Here is a 14122-nt window from a genome sequence, read left to right as displayed (position 1 = left end):
CGTTTCGGTCTCTCAAAGTAAAACAGTCTATGAGACCATCATCAGGTCTCAGTGTTAGAAAACAAACCTGGATTGAACAGTCCCCTGAAAGATCACCAACTACATTGTCACTCAATATCCTACTATGCATACGCGTAAGTGTCAAAATCCCCCAAACATAAGGCAATTAATTTCCAAGTGCAGTTACGGCAAATCGGCCTGGGATCGCTACTGCAGATGACGAACTGGGCTGGCCAATTTGTCATTTACGTGTTAATGCATGAGAATTCATACGCAGTTTCATGGGGAAGTATAGGGTTGCCCTATTTGACTGTGAGTCTGGGAATTAGGCATCACAGCATGTTCAGTGTGACTGCAGTCCAGTGTGTACTGAGAAAAAATATTGGGTACAAGAGTACAAGCCAGTTCATAGTTACACCTGCTTCTTTTTTTAATAAACTACAGCTAGGGTACCTGTCAAAACCTCTTTCAGATGACCACGAGGCAAGCAGGTGCTATTGGGCCCAGCTGTGGGGGCTGAAGAATTTTACTCCTGATATCCCACAGTCCAGCCTTCCATGGGTCCTGAGCAACCCCTTTAGCACTTAACTCATAGTAGCAGCTTGGATCGAGTAGTCCAAGGCTTCTTGGGGTTGGGGGGGGGGGGGGTAGATATAGAGGAGGTCACAAAGGTTCACAACTAAAAATATCTGCAGCAGCAATGATTGTCCAGTCAATTGCTCTAGTGTTTCTTAGGCGTTTCCTAACCCCACTTCCTCCTAGTTCTAGTGGTAATGGTTATTCCCCATTCATTATAGGCAATATTCAGGTAAACCCCACTAGTCCAAGTCTTAGGAGTCCGACTCGCTATAGAAGTCAAAAAGTGTTTCACTGCTGAAAAGATATCTGGCAAGTTCTCCCTGTCCAACTGGCCTAAAATAATTCTTACCTGCACTTGCAGGATCGAAGTAGATGGAGTCCCTGAGCACGCCTCCTCCGCGGGTGCTGGAGCTGCAGCAGCTGTCTCCTGTAAGTTCTTTGCACGTGGCCCAAGTTGGCTGTGCTCAGTGGACCTTAAGTTCCTCACACGCGGTCATGCAGCTGCAGTGACCGGAGGTTCTTCATGGCTCCTCCAAGCTGGGTAAGTTATTTCGTCTTTCATCTTTCCCTACGGCACACCCGGCTCGGCAATCTCCTCACGGCAGCCCCTCCTGGCATAAGGTACAAAGACAGCAGTGACCACAAAGCAGTGCTTATGTCTGCCAAACTCCTGTTCTACCTGCCCGATTTAAGGCTGGACTGGCCCAACAGTAGGTCGATTAGGGAGCTTACCCGGGTCAGTCGTCAACATACTTCTCCAATGGCCTGATAGCGTATTGGCTCAGAAATAAGACATCCGACCATCCTTCCAATTTAGAGTGGGCAGCAGATTGCATTTTTTTGTGCTGTCTGTTATCGTTAACCTCCCATGGTGTGAGGGCCATTAGTTTTATATTTTTCTAAATCAAATTCTCTCTTTGGGCTGTTTTTTTAAAACAAATGTAAAACTTGGAAAAGTTTGTCTGCTGACTGTCATGTTTGACAGAGCCACCCATCAAACTTTTCTAACATTGACAGAAATCGATGTATTGGGCATTCCTGCCATTATTTAGAGATATCCACGAGCCGGCAGGTGTCTCTCAATTTGGTAGATGCAGTATAGGCAGGGTGATGGATACAAATTCCTCTACCCTGTCTACCTTTATTTTGTCTGCCAAACCTTAAAGTAAGCCCAGAATTAACTATTTCCAGTTATACACCTGTTTTTTCTAAACTTGTGCAGAGTAATGCTTTACTGATGTTTGTGAATACCAATACATTTACAACTGTGTGGGTACTCAACTCGTCTGCATTACATTTTCATGTCTCTCTAATGTGTGGCTCTTCACCAGGTTGTTTTGGCTCTGCGGTATTCTTAAGTCTCCTAACAAAAATTCAGTTGCACCTTCCTCTCCATCCAACTTGTAATGAGTATCTCAACTTCCTTTTTGTTCCTCAGAATTCTTCAGTAGCTTCTATGCAACCCCTACATGAGCAACTTCTTTCAATTTAATCTTCTGTACTCTGAACAGTATGGTATTTGCTAACTCCACTCCACGGAATAGACGCTAACACACTTCTCTAACCTCCACAGCTGTACGTCCTCTCCTCACACCCTCAACTTATGCAGCTATGCAGCATTTGACACAGTTGGTGAACCAGTGTTAGAAACTCTAACCTTAGGCATCGCAGGTGATCTATTGAACTAGTTTGCATCCTATCTCTTCAGTTGCTCAACCTCTCAAGCCGATGCCCACTTTCCCCTCCCTTATCTCCTTGCCTGTCGAACTGCCCCAAGACTCGATTGTAAGCCTTCTACATTTTTGCTTGCTACAGTGCCATTGTTTTGACAATTGACCCCTCATGTGGCTTTTTATATCAGCTAGTTTCTTTCTTGTCTATTCTATTGTTCTATTCTATTCTACTTGGTTTTTGTAGATCGCATGGCTACCTTATCTAGGCTTCCCAGAGATGTCCATCTGCTCCTTTGTGACAACAATGTCAAACTGCTTTGCAGCCGTCAGGAAGGTAGCTTCCCGGTCTCTTATGGTCAATTGCTCCAACACCAGCATTATTTACCTCCCTGCCTCATCCGCTCTACGGACCTTTTACCCTGCTTTACCATTCATCTCGAGATACCAGCACCCTCGATCAGGAGCTTAGGTGCTCAGTAGAAGCACAACATGCAGCTTGAGCCAATAAACTCTCCCACTTCCAATGGTCAAGAGCAAGTTGGACAGTTCAGGAGCTAACTGGAGGGACTTCTGCAGCATGCCTTCTCCCCCTAGGAAAAAATTACAACTTTTCCCTGAAGAACTCTATGAAATCTACCCAGTCACTCTCCACTTCATTTTATTTACATCTGACAGGACGGCTTTAGCAGGGCAGATTGGTGAGTGCAAATTATCCAACATTGTGTTCAAAGCTCTACAATGCATGGCACCCTACTACTGCTCAACTACTCTCACATCACACTCTTTCTCATTTGCTACATCAGCCAATGAAAACTTCTTGACTGTGCACAGATCATCCCACTGCCCTCCCTCCAAATTCAGTCTAGTGGGGCTCCTTAGCACAAACCTAAGCCACCTTCTCCATCATGTAATTCAAACATGATCTCAACTATACTTGTTGAGATGGAAAAGTCCAGGCAGCTGATATTCTGTATGTCCAGCCGCCCCCTCAAGATCACAGGCACATTTACCATATCTGTTCATATAGCCAGCTTACACCCAAATGCGACTTAGTGTATCATGTCATTAGCACCATATGTATGGTACGGGTAGTTCACCCCCAACTTTTCACCAGCACCCACCGGTTCATGCCTTAGTGGAATCCCTAGGATGTTTTTGGTTACTGCCAGGGCTGTGGATAGGCTTTCTGTCAAGTAAGTGCCAACACCAGTGCTTAAGACCTAGTTGCCTTCTTCTGAACACAGTGGCAGCTGGCATCTACTGGAGTGGGGGGCCTTCGGGCATGCGCGTAAGTATTTTAATTTAAAAAACTTACCTTAACCGACGTCCTCTGACTTTATCAGCTCTGGACCTCTTCTCAACCGGATGCTGCAGTGGGGGCACCGATCCTGGCACTGCGCTCACGCTGTGAGAGCAGCGGCCTGATTGGATGGTGCGGCCTCACTTCTGGCTCCCAAGGACACGGGAGCCCTGCATTTACACTGACCCAGCTGTCTTAAGACAGCTGGGTTAGTGAGGTTTCAAAGTGCGCATGTGTGGCTGGCCGTCACAAGACGCCCTACCAAAGGGACATTCACACTTGGAAAAGTGCAAACACAGCCCACCCTCTTCCCTGGTTCTGTCATTAAGCAGAGGCCCGCCCCCATCCTGTCGGAAGCGTCAGGACAGGAGCGTTCCTCTGCTCCAACAGAGGAGCCGCCCCTGTCTACACATCTAGGTGCTGCTTACAAATGCAGAAGTTCTGCATGCATTGTGGAACATCCGCAAGTGTACATGGCAACTCTGCATTGGGAACTCAAGTGCTTCACTGCCAAGGCCGGCATGATTGATGTATGACTATCTGCATGCACTCGACTGAGCCGCCTCTCCCCCCTAGCACCTTGAGACCCTCACTGGTGAGTAGCTGTGCTTTACAAACCCCTGACTGATTGATTGATAATTGAGGATTTACGGGTAGTCCAGAAGCATGTTACGCTTTGTGGTGCGAAAGTGTGATAAGTTGGTGCATGTAGACAACAATCTGAAAAATCACCAACTGAAAAAAGTGAAATGTGAAAAAGTTACACATCAAGTTATGAAGAGTATAACAAATAGTAGAAGCACGATTATGTAACTGGAGTAACATCTCCTACTCTACTGCCCAGTAAAGGATAGTCAGTACCCTAGTTAAAGTCTGAATTTTGTCACCCCCGTACTAGTACGCTGTTTAATGTCCTAGGCAGGGCCACTCAAATTATGTGGGAATGGAAGACCAAATTATGTAACAGGGTTAACTAAATTATGCGATAACAAGAGGCAAATTATGCAGCACATTTGTGATCATATTAATTTATTATTTAATTTTACACTTTAACACTGCCTGATCGAAGATTTCAACTAAATGCCAGTCTAACACCCAACTACAGCAATAAGCAACTGAAAGATGACCGGCCAACTTTTTAGAAGGGCCTTCCACTGCGCTGCTACTCTTGTTCCTGCGCTTTTAGTAACTATTGATCCGTTTGAGCTGCAAGCATTTTTTTTGTTAAAATCTGCAATTTGTGCAGCAGTTGAAGAATTATGTGGAAAATATGGTATATCTATAATTATGCGCGGAAACCCCGTGAGAGCAGAATCAGGGAATTCTAAATTGCTTTGGTCATAGGGCATTACTGAAAACGAGTTGTAAATTCATCCCTCCTAATAGGGTAACCATCAGCTTGATACAGACCCATCGCTGATAGTCCTTTTAACAGTAACTCTGTTCACAAAAATTGCTTATTTTCTTCGATGCCAAGATGCAAGTGCACCCTATTTGCTGGGGCTGTTTTTCCTGTAAGGTCACCAAAACGTATGGAACTCCACCGGCTGGTTAACCCATTACTACTTTAGATCCACATATATTCGGCCAATTAAAAAAAACAAAAAAACTTTTCAGAGGATGTGTAAATACAGTCAGAGGTCAGTAAAGGTATTACCACGTCAGACTTGATATTTTTCAGGGCCACAATAGTCACATCAGGGTGGGACATAGCTAGTAGGGCTACTAAAATTATGCAGCTGTTGAGGGTCAAATTATGCTGCAGAGATGAGTAAAGTATGTGGCAAGGAAAGGCAAATTATGCAACGTAATGTGGCACATTTTGTGATAGTATTACTTCATTACTTTGTCATTTTTACACTTGTTAACACTGTCTGGGCATTGGTTGTACCTCATTAGTTCCAGTTTAACACCCACATTTGGCAATAAGCAACACAAAAGATGACCAATCAAGGTTTGCAAAGGGCCTTCAGCTTAGTGGAAACATGCATTGATGAGCTTTTAGTAACTTTTGAACCATTTAAAATATTTTGTTCTTACAGCCTGCAGATTATGCTTCAGGCGATGGATTATGTGGCAAATGTGGCAATTCTATATTCAGGTGAAAAACGCCGCAGCCACACAATTGCATAATGCCAGTGGCCCTGGCCGTAGCCCTGTGTTCTACAACCCTCTTGACAGACACTCATGAGAGACAGGGGCGTAACACAGGCCCCCGCATCCCCCGAGGTGCGGGGAGGCCCAGAGCTGCAGGGGGCCCCCTCGGCAAAGTACTTCTGCCTGTGCGCTCCAGAATAAATCCGGAAGGGGGGCCCTTCCGTGTATATTGCAGGGGGCCCCTTGAACTTTCATTACGCCACTGATGAGAGACCTACAACTGACATTAAGGCTGCAGATGCTTCTCTTGAAAATTGTAGTGAAAAGGGCCACCTAAGTCAGATTACATGAAGTAGTGTGGCTATACTCGAAGAATACGTGTTGTATTTTAATGAGGCCCTGAATGTCATAAAATACCTAGCAAGTCAGAAGGATGCCGTGAAGGGTTTCATGGCAACTGTTTAAGAAACAGACCAATTATAGACGCAGCAACGAATCAGTGCATTTGTACAGCAATCTGTTCATATATCTAAAACTCAAAGCGGCATGCAGGCAGATTCGAACTCTGAGCTGGCTGGGTCCTCCGTGGCCTGCAGCATTATTTGGTCAAGGGAGGAGCTCCACGGACGCCATCTTTGAAAATGCAAAGAGGGCGTGAGAATGCTGTGAGCTGCCCCAGACTATTCTCATGTTTAATCCCTTCCCTTAGCCTTGTTGGGCAAGGCAGGAAGGGGCACTAATTACCCCATATTCTTAGTTAAATTTGGGTTATGAAGTACTCCCAGCACTTGGGTAACTCGGGGGGGGGGGGGGGATTTATACTGCTTAGTCCCCCTCCATCCATGGGCAAGGCAGGAGTGGACCATCGACTGTACCCCACCGCATGAGTCATGGGTTGCTAACACCACACACATTTCAACAATGTGGGCGTCAGGTACTAATGAAGGGCAGTGAGCGGAAGTTCTGCTAGTCCTTCCCAACCATCCCAACACTTCTTCAGGGCCAGGGAGCGAGCATGTTTTTTTAAATGTTTTATCTCATTCTAGGAATTATCCCTAGCCCGCCGCAGGAGGGCTAGATGTGAAGATCATTTTTTTTTGTTGATCGCTCCACAGCATGTATCAACAAGGAACACCCTCCTATGCATAGCGCTTCGTCAGCTTTCTCACTGTGCGGCATGATTTATTTTTTCATTTCGCTCCGGTGTTGGTGCACATTGGGAGGGAGGGTGCTTGGCCCACACAAGCTGTAAGGGCGCATGCAGGTTTTTAAAATTTTCGTTGTTCTGGAGTTATTCACTGTAAGTTTTTAGCAATCCCAAAACTGCATGCACACTGGATGCTCTTATTTTGCCTTATATCTCGAAATGCTTCTTTAAAAATATCACCAAACCAAGACTTGGAGGGGGGTTTCAAAGTTATAAACACAGAACATCTACTGTGGGAAAACCCATGCTGTTTGTGGCACCATACCCTCACCTTACATCTTTTGAACTGTTTGCCTAATCATCAGTAAAAGTGGCCTCTTCAAAGATTGAATTTAAAACGCAGTGTTGTCCAAATTTAGTGCCAGTTGGAGAAGGAGGGAGGAAAAGGTATTACAGTGGCAAAATTGAGTGTTCCTCTGGAATAAGGAATCAGTCGTAACAATACAGCCGGGCCTGTGTCTCTATAATATGTCTCAGGATAGCTGCAGAACATACAGACCCGACTAGATGTGTGGTAATGGGTGCTGTCAAGCTTATGCAGATATATGCAGAATTTCACTAATAATGCTGTTGTAAATGACATATTTTGGGGCATGGGTCCCAGGCTGGGAGGTGGGTCTTCTGTACTTCCTTGTACAGTTGCTGCAGCTTTGTTTTCAGTGCAATCCATTCTTTGATAGTCGTGAGATTTTAACAGGCCCATTTTCTCTTTACTTCTTTACTGCTGGAGATAAATTCACTCTTGTGTCCCTATTTGTGTTTTACTGCCTTGGTTATTAAGCTTTATTTCCCTTGAAGGTGTTTTGTCCCTCAGCCTGACCTATTTAGGATTACTGATGGGCCTTTCAGCTTCTCTTGTCATGCATGTTGTGTTCTTTATTAAAAGTGTTGTATTCCATGTAAACTGTGCTTCAGCAGCGCGTGGCATAGACAAAGCCGAAAGATTGTACGGATGTTGAGTTTGTGCATGCTTGAATGTGGCTGCGTCAACTGAATGCAAAAACAAATAAGCGGATGGATGAATGGCTGCATGAGTACAAAGATGAGTGACCGAGTGCATGTATGATGACACATTGAATGTCATAAGCTATCAGTGACACAAACAGCACATTTGTTCATAAGCCAGACCTATTGTCTTTGCTAATGCTTGTTTATTTTTATTTTGCACTTTCATGCAACACATTTTACTTTTTTTTATTTACTGAAGTGCCCGTAAAGAATTCTTGCCAGGTTTTCAGGATTGCCATTGTCTATTTCATTGTCCAAACATTTATCTTGTTGCAAACTTTCAGGATTACCACTGGCTATTTCATAGTACTGATATTTACCATGGTTTACCACTTGCTATTGCATTGTGTGGACATTTATCATATTCCAGAACTTCAGAATGACCATAGTCTATTTCATTTTGTTGACATTAAATGTATATGTGTATTCTGAATATTGTCAAGGACCTTGCTCTCCTCAACCACATTTTGTCATTCTTGAGCTAGAGGAAGCAACATATGGACATTTTTAAGAATGCCTCTAAACTCAACAACTTGAAGTGATAATTTTAAACACAACAAAACTTGTGAAACTATTTAATTCCTTCCTTCTATTAAGTGTTTACCTTTTTCTTGCCTAAAATGTCCATCACAGGTTCACTGAGCCATTGTGGAAAACCTCAAATGAAAATACCTGCTTGCAGGTTTTTGTGAGGGAACCACCAAAGTTAGATGCTGCTGTACTTTCTGGCAATTATAATTAATGTAATCGTAGTCTACGATGGTTGCTGTCCGCGCACTGTCTTAGGTCTACATTTCAGATGCGTCCAGAGTCATAGTCTCTGTTCACAACCTTATTTTGGTTGGTATGTATGGACACCAGAAGCACATACCTTGATTTTGTTGATAACATGTTTTCTTGTAGTTTCCCAAAAGGAAGAATCAAAGTGATTAAGTAATAACTAAAGCAATGAATTGTCTGCTGTTGTATCATAGATGTAGCATCTGTGCTTCTGTGGGCTCGGGCAAATTCTGGGTTTGGCTTCTCTTTAGGAGTGTAGTAATAAAGTTTGCATGTATTTTTAAAATTCACTCAACAGCCTAACTTCAGCTTCTACAGACTACCAATCAATAATACATGGAGACAAGTACCATGTCTGTATCTTTTCAGCCACTGTATTCATTGAACACAACTGATGCTTCATCAGGACATTCCACCCATGGAGACTTCTTGGATACTAAAGTAGATCTGTCAGAGGCAAATGTTTTCCTTTAACTCCATACAAAAATGAAAACATTTCAGGATTCCTTAGTCTCATCGTCTGTGTCTAGAGGTACTTGTTGAGAACAAGGTACTTTTTGTGTTTGTGCTTCCTGATACACAATGATACAGACATACATGGGGAGGGGAAGGAAGTGCAATATATACCCGCTCCAGAGTTTCCCCACACTCTTGTGGTCTTTGCCAAGAAACATTACAACTACCAAAAAAACAGCTTCCTTTCACTTAGCTTCTATTACTTTTAGGATACTTTCAAATACAAATATTTTGTTAACCTCTAATTTTGGCTTTGCCCACATAAATTAAAATGTACCTATCACATGGCACCTGGATTTTAGATTTGGCCGCTCGTATGTAAAAGAGGCGCAGAGTTTCCAGTCAACTTACGAACATACTACGAGTTTTATAATTCTGTTTGTTGAGAAGAAGAGGGCATGCCAATATTAAAGAGGATGACAGTTCCCTAAGGATGCTTCACCGAAACATCGGTATTTCACAAACTTTCCAAATCCCTAAAGTATATCTGCTTTTTGGGAAAGATATGTCTAGGAAAGATGCTAGCGCTCCATAGTCTTATTCAGGTAAAAGGAAACCCTTTCTACACAAAGAAAGGTATTTCAAGGCAGCATTGAACTTTCTGTCTTCGTTGAAACGCCCATATTGGCTTAATGGCCTGCAAAAGACCAGTGGATGTTGTTCAAGTCCCGTGGAAATGAATGGCCACAACTGGACAGGAAGCAATGTAACCCTGGCTCTTCAATGTATTTGTGCAGTAATTTTTTGACAATGCTGTACAGCATAGGCGAAAGCAAATGTACAGCATTGTCGAAAAAAGACACGACACAACAATTGTGCCAGTCGCATCGTGCTTTACATTCACAAAAACATCAACATGCATGCGCTTGCCTACAGAATAGCAGTATTTTCCTTTTTTTCTTACAGGCCCAAGATGACAGACATCACTTGGATCTGTAAATGGAAAAATTAATAGTTTTAGAGCAAAATCACAAAATAAAACAAGGCTATGGATTGGGGGGTGCAACTGTGGGTGAGGAGGGAATAAGCAGCACACAAGGGAGAGAGCAACATGGTGCAGAAGAAAATCACAATGGGGAGAACAACACGTAGAGCGGATGGTGGAGGAGTTTGGTAGTGGAGGCACACTAGAGAGAGTGAACAACACACGAGGGAGAGATCACCATGGAGTACAGGGCACTAGTATTTTGAAGGAGGAGATGCACAAGAGAGAGAGCTGGAAAACACATGCACTGTCATCGGATGCCTAACCATATAGTAAAAAAGAAGTTCCCTAAAAGCGAGCAGTGGAAGGATAAAAGTTAACAAATCAAAAGGATGGTAAAGAGGCTATGCTGCAAGGAAGGGACAAACACAAGAAGAAGAAGCCAAAGTATTCAATAAGTAACAAGCAAACGAGAGTGACAAAGCGAACCAATAGTAAGCAATTGGTGTGCTGTATGCCCACTGTAAGTTCACAGTAGGTCTTCCGCAAGCAGACAACTTGCACTGTGTGATATGTGAGACCTAAAAATGGCTCTGGCATTGTTCAGCAATGTTTCTTGCATGGTGACCTATAGGTGCGGTCACACTGTTTCCGTCAAAGCAGTTATACTGCGGCATAATGCCATATAAGCCTTGTACAAGCTGTTGTCAAATATATCAGCATAACCCAAAAAAATAAAATAAACATAAAGTTATTTCGAAGCCAGTGGGGACAAACAATATTAAATAGAACACTCATTAGAAATGTGTACATTAGCTTGGGGTTAGCGAAATTAAGTTCATTTACGGTATATTTTTTTTGTAAATTATTGGTCTTGGTATACATATGATGTTAAGCCCCTTGTCATATTTAGGAAGCTTGCTTACTTTTCAGCTTAGCGTGGCTACTGCTGCTCCTGTGTGTTAACGATGTGGTGACCCGTACCATGGTTTTGTGCCTACGCAACTCTTGGTTGATTGTGCTCCACTACTCTGAATGAATCGTCACTGATAAGAGGCAAGGTGAATTTCAGCACTACCATTGGATTTACTAGTCGTATTCTACAATCCTTTTGGAGCTGCCCAATGTTACTAGTATTTCAGCTACCACCCAAATATGAGGACTACTGGAAAGTCAGATGGTAAACCTAAAAAATAAAATTTTTAAAAAAAAGAACGGTTTTAGGCCTAGATCTACGCTCTGGCCTCCAGGGTTCTCTCTACCGACATCTAAAGGGAATTCCGCTCAGAGAGACCTGGGAGTGTGGTTCGAGGAAAATCTATTCTTCTCTACCCAGGTTAAGAAGCTCGCAGGCAATTGCTTTGGACTTCTTAAAACTTTAAGGAAATTTCTTCCTTTTTTTCCCTAGACCTGCTAAAGAAACAATCATCCGTGCTCTGATCCTTTCTCAACTACGCCAATGCGCTGTATGTGGGCATCCCGGGGTATTTACTGAATAAGCTTCAGGTTGTCCAAAATGTGGCAGCTATGCTTCTCCTTGAAATCCCCACTAGGAGTAGTGTGCGACATCAGCTGCGCTCATTATATCGGCTTCCCGTGGCTGAACGGGTTAGGTTCAAATCCCTAGTTATCGCTCACCGCGCCCTTTAAGGCCGAGGCCCCGCCTAGCTGCAGAAGCGTTTTTCTTCTATGTCCCTTTGAGACAACTGCGCTCCTCAGCACATCTTCTAGCTCGCTTGCCGTGAAAGCTGCTCAGACATGGTATGCCCTTCCTTTTGCGCTTCGCAATACCCAAGACCCCTTGGGCTTCAAGAAAAAACTAAAAACCTATCTTTTTGTCTAGTGTTAGTCTGCTGACTCCTCTTGGTTTGCGCCGGGACTCTCTTCGGAGTAGCTGTGCGTGTTATAAAATTAAATAACATAACATAACAATGTTTGACATTGTTCAGCATTCTGTCCATCAATTGTTCTTTTTGCATGCATCTAAACCTTCAGCCACTGTTTTACTTGTCTTGGAGAAGCCCCATCTGTTTAAAGGGCGAAACACATGTCGGCTGTTTCTCTGTGTCTGTTGGTCTAAGTAGCATATGAAGGAGGAATAAAGGAAAAAAGAAAAATATCAACCTGATCTGCAGTGTCAGTTACAAAACAATGTCCTCGTGTGCAAAGTGTTCTGACAAGAATTGCTCTTTTGGATGGAGGTGAATGGGGGCAGAATTGTTTTTCCTCCACTGCCATTCAACATGTTGTAGTAGTTGCGTCATTATTGTTTTTTCACCAAGTTTAGGTATGTAAATCGGGCGGTGGTTTCCATTGAAGAGCTTGATTTTGTCAACAGTTACTCAAATGATACTGATCTGCCCTCTAATCAAACCAAAACCGGAAATGACCCTGGTTAGTAATCAAAGCGGTACATTATCGGTGCTCACGATCGTGTACACAGTAAAATGGCCGCTGAAGCCGCCGTTTTGTTTAAATATTGTCCCTTTCTAAGCACTTTGCATGTTTGAAGAGGCTGGCCAGAATGTACTCATGACATTCACTACTTTAGCCTAGAGGGCTATTGGGGAAGGTCATAAGCGGGCCCAGCCTTGGTGTATTTTAAGCTCTCAGCATTCATACTGGCACAAGACAAAGCTTGCACAGTTTACAGAAGTGCTGAGAAGCCTATTTACAGTGTCTGAAACATTAAACCTATACTCTCTACTCTTAGCGGATGTCTGCAGGTGGGTGGAGCGCTTTAGAAATGGCGGCCGGGCCTTGTGAAACAAGTGGGCACAAGTTGCAGTTTCACGGAGATGTGATTCTCATAACACAGGGTTTCTGGAGGGTCAGATACATGCCAGATTTTCAATCTAACCGTTGACCATGTTAATAATTTACATTTTGATTTGTTGCTAGGGTAAACGTTTTCTCAAGGCAGCAGCCTCAGGACACTTCTCCGTTGCGTTATGAACAAAAGCACAAAATTGCCTTTTTTCCAGTGTGTAATCGCACTTAAATCTATCATAAAAATGTTCAGTGTGTCACATCGCTTAATCTGGCACCATAAAAAAAAATTCTAAAGACCGTTCTTGTTCATTGGATGCAAATTGATCTTATTGCGAGATCCTGAGAATCTGCCATGATTCGGATCTTCCTGCCCCTACATTGAACAGCCTTGTTGTAGAATGTTCACTGCTTCCTGGTCAATGACTGATTTTGATCAACTTCACATAGGAAGCTTCTGCATGCCTCCTGGAAGCAGAATGCAGAAGGCAACAGTAAACCTTGAAGTATTTGGAAAAATGTGAGCCAACAGTATGCAAAGTGCAAGATTACCGGTAATCTGTAATAAGAGAAGCACCGCTCCTCTGTGTTTCCTGAGGATCCTTCAACTCCAGTCACATTGATTTTCCAAGGTACCGAAGATCAAGGGTATTACGATGATCCTGTTATGGGTGTAATATGTTTATTTCCATACCCGCCATCAACGTACAAGGCCGGGCCTTGGTAACCACTTAGTGCTTCACTGTGATGTAATTGGAAAGGATAGGTCACTAACTCTGTTACTGTCGCATAAATACTTGGAAGCTTCAAACCACTTTACGGGAAAAATTTGTATTGTTGCCGGTAAAGCATTAGAGGTAGGGGTTACCACTGTTACAGTCTCTGGAGCGCTGAAATACATTATAAGAGTTTTTAAATTTAGATTGTGTGGATTGCAGATGATTTTAAGTCTTCTATTTTTGTTTACAGCCAAAGTTCAAGAAAAGCTGCGTTGGAAGGATTAGCGCTGTGTAAGTCCTTGAAGCTGTGAAAAGCAAGGAAGCATCTCACGTGGCTGGCTGCAGTATATAGTAAGTTACTCCTTCCATTCTGTTTCTTGGCTAACTTGAATTTCTTTTTAAACAGGCCTTGCACATATACATTTTAAAAACCCTGACATAAAAGCCAAAGTGTGTTGAATTCCAACAGAAAAGCGATGAACAGTTCTGAGACAACAGAAAAAGTGTGGTCTAATCGAGACTGTTGTGTGCACGGTTTCATAGGAACTC

General features: G+C 43.2%; 1 protein-coding gene across 2 annotated transcripts in view; it reads left to right on the top strand.

The window, feature by feature from the left end:
• Nucleotides 1-14122, top strand: part of ATXN1 (ataxin 1) — a 1009465-nt gene that overhangs the window by 195601 nt on the left and 799742 nt on the right. For both annotated transcript variants that reach the window (XR_014962090.1, XM_085607037.1), the window contains exon 2: nt 13824-13924. The gene's annotated coding sequence lies outside the window, so the exon portion shown is untranslated. The remainder of the gene's footprint in view (nt 1-13823; nt 13925-14122) is intronic.

The sequence above is a fragment of the Triturus cristatus genome, chromosome 5_2, assembly GCF_964204655.1.
Source record: "Triturus cristatus chromosome 5_2, aTriCri1.1, whole genome shotgun sequence".
NCBI classification, from domain to species: Eukaryota; Metazoa; Chordata; class Amphibia; order Caudata; family Salamandridae; genus Triturus; species Triturus cristatus.
Note: the sequence above shows the minus strand (reverse complement) of the source record. Positions and strands in the feature narration are given on the sequence as shown.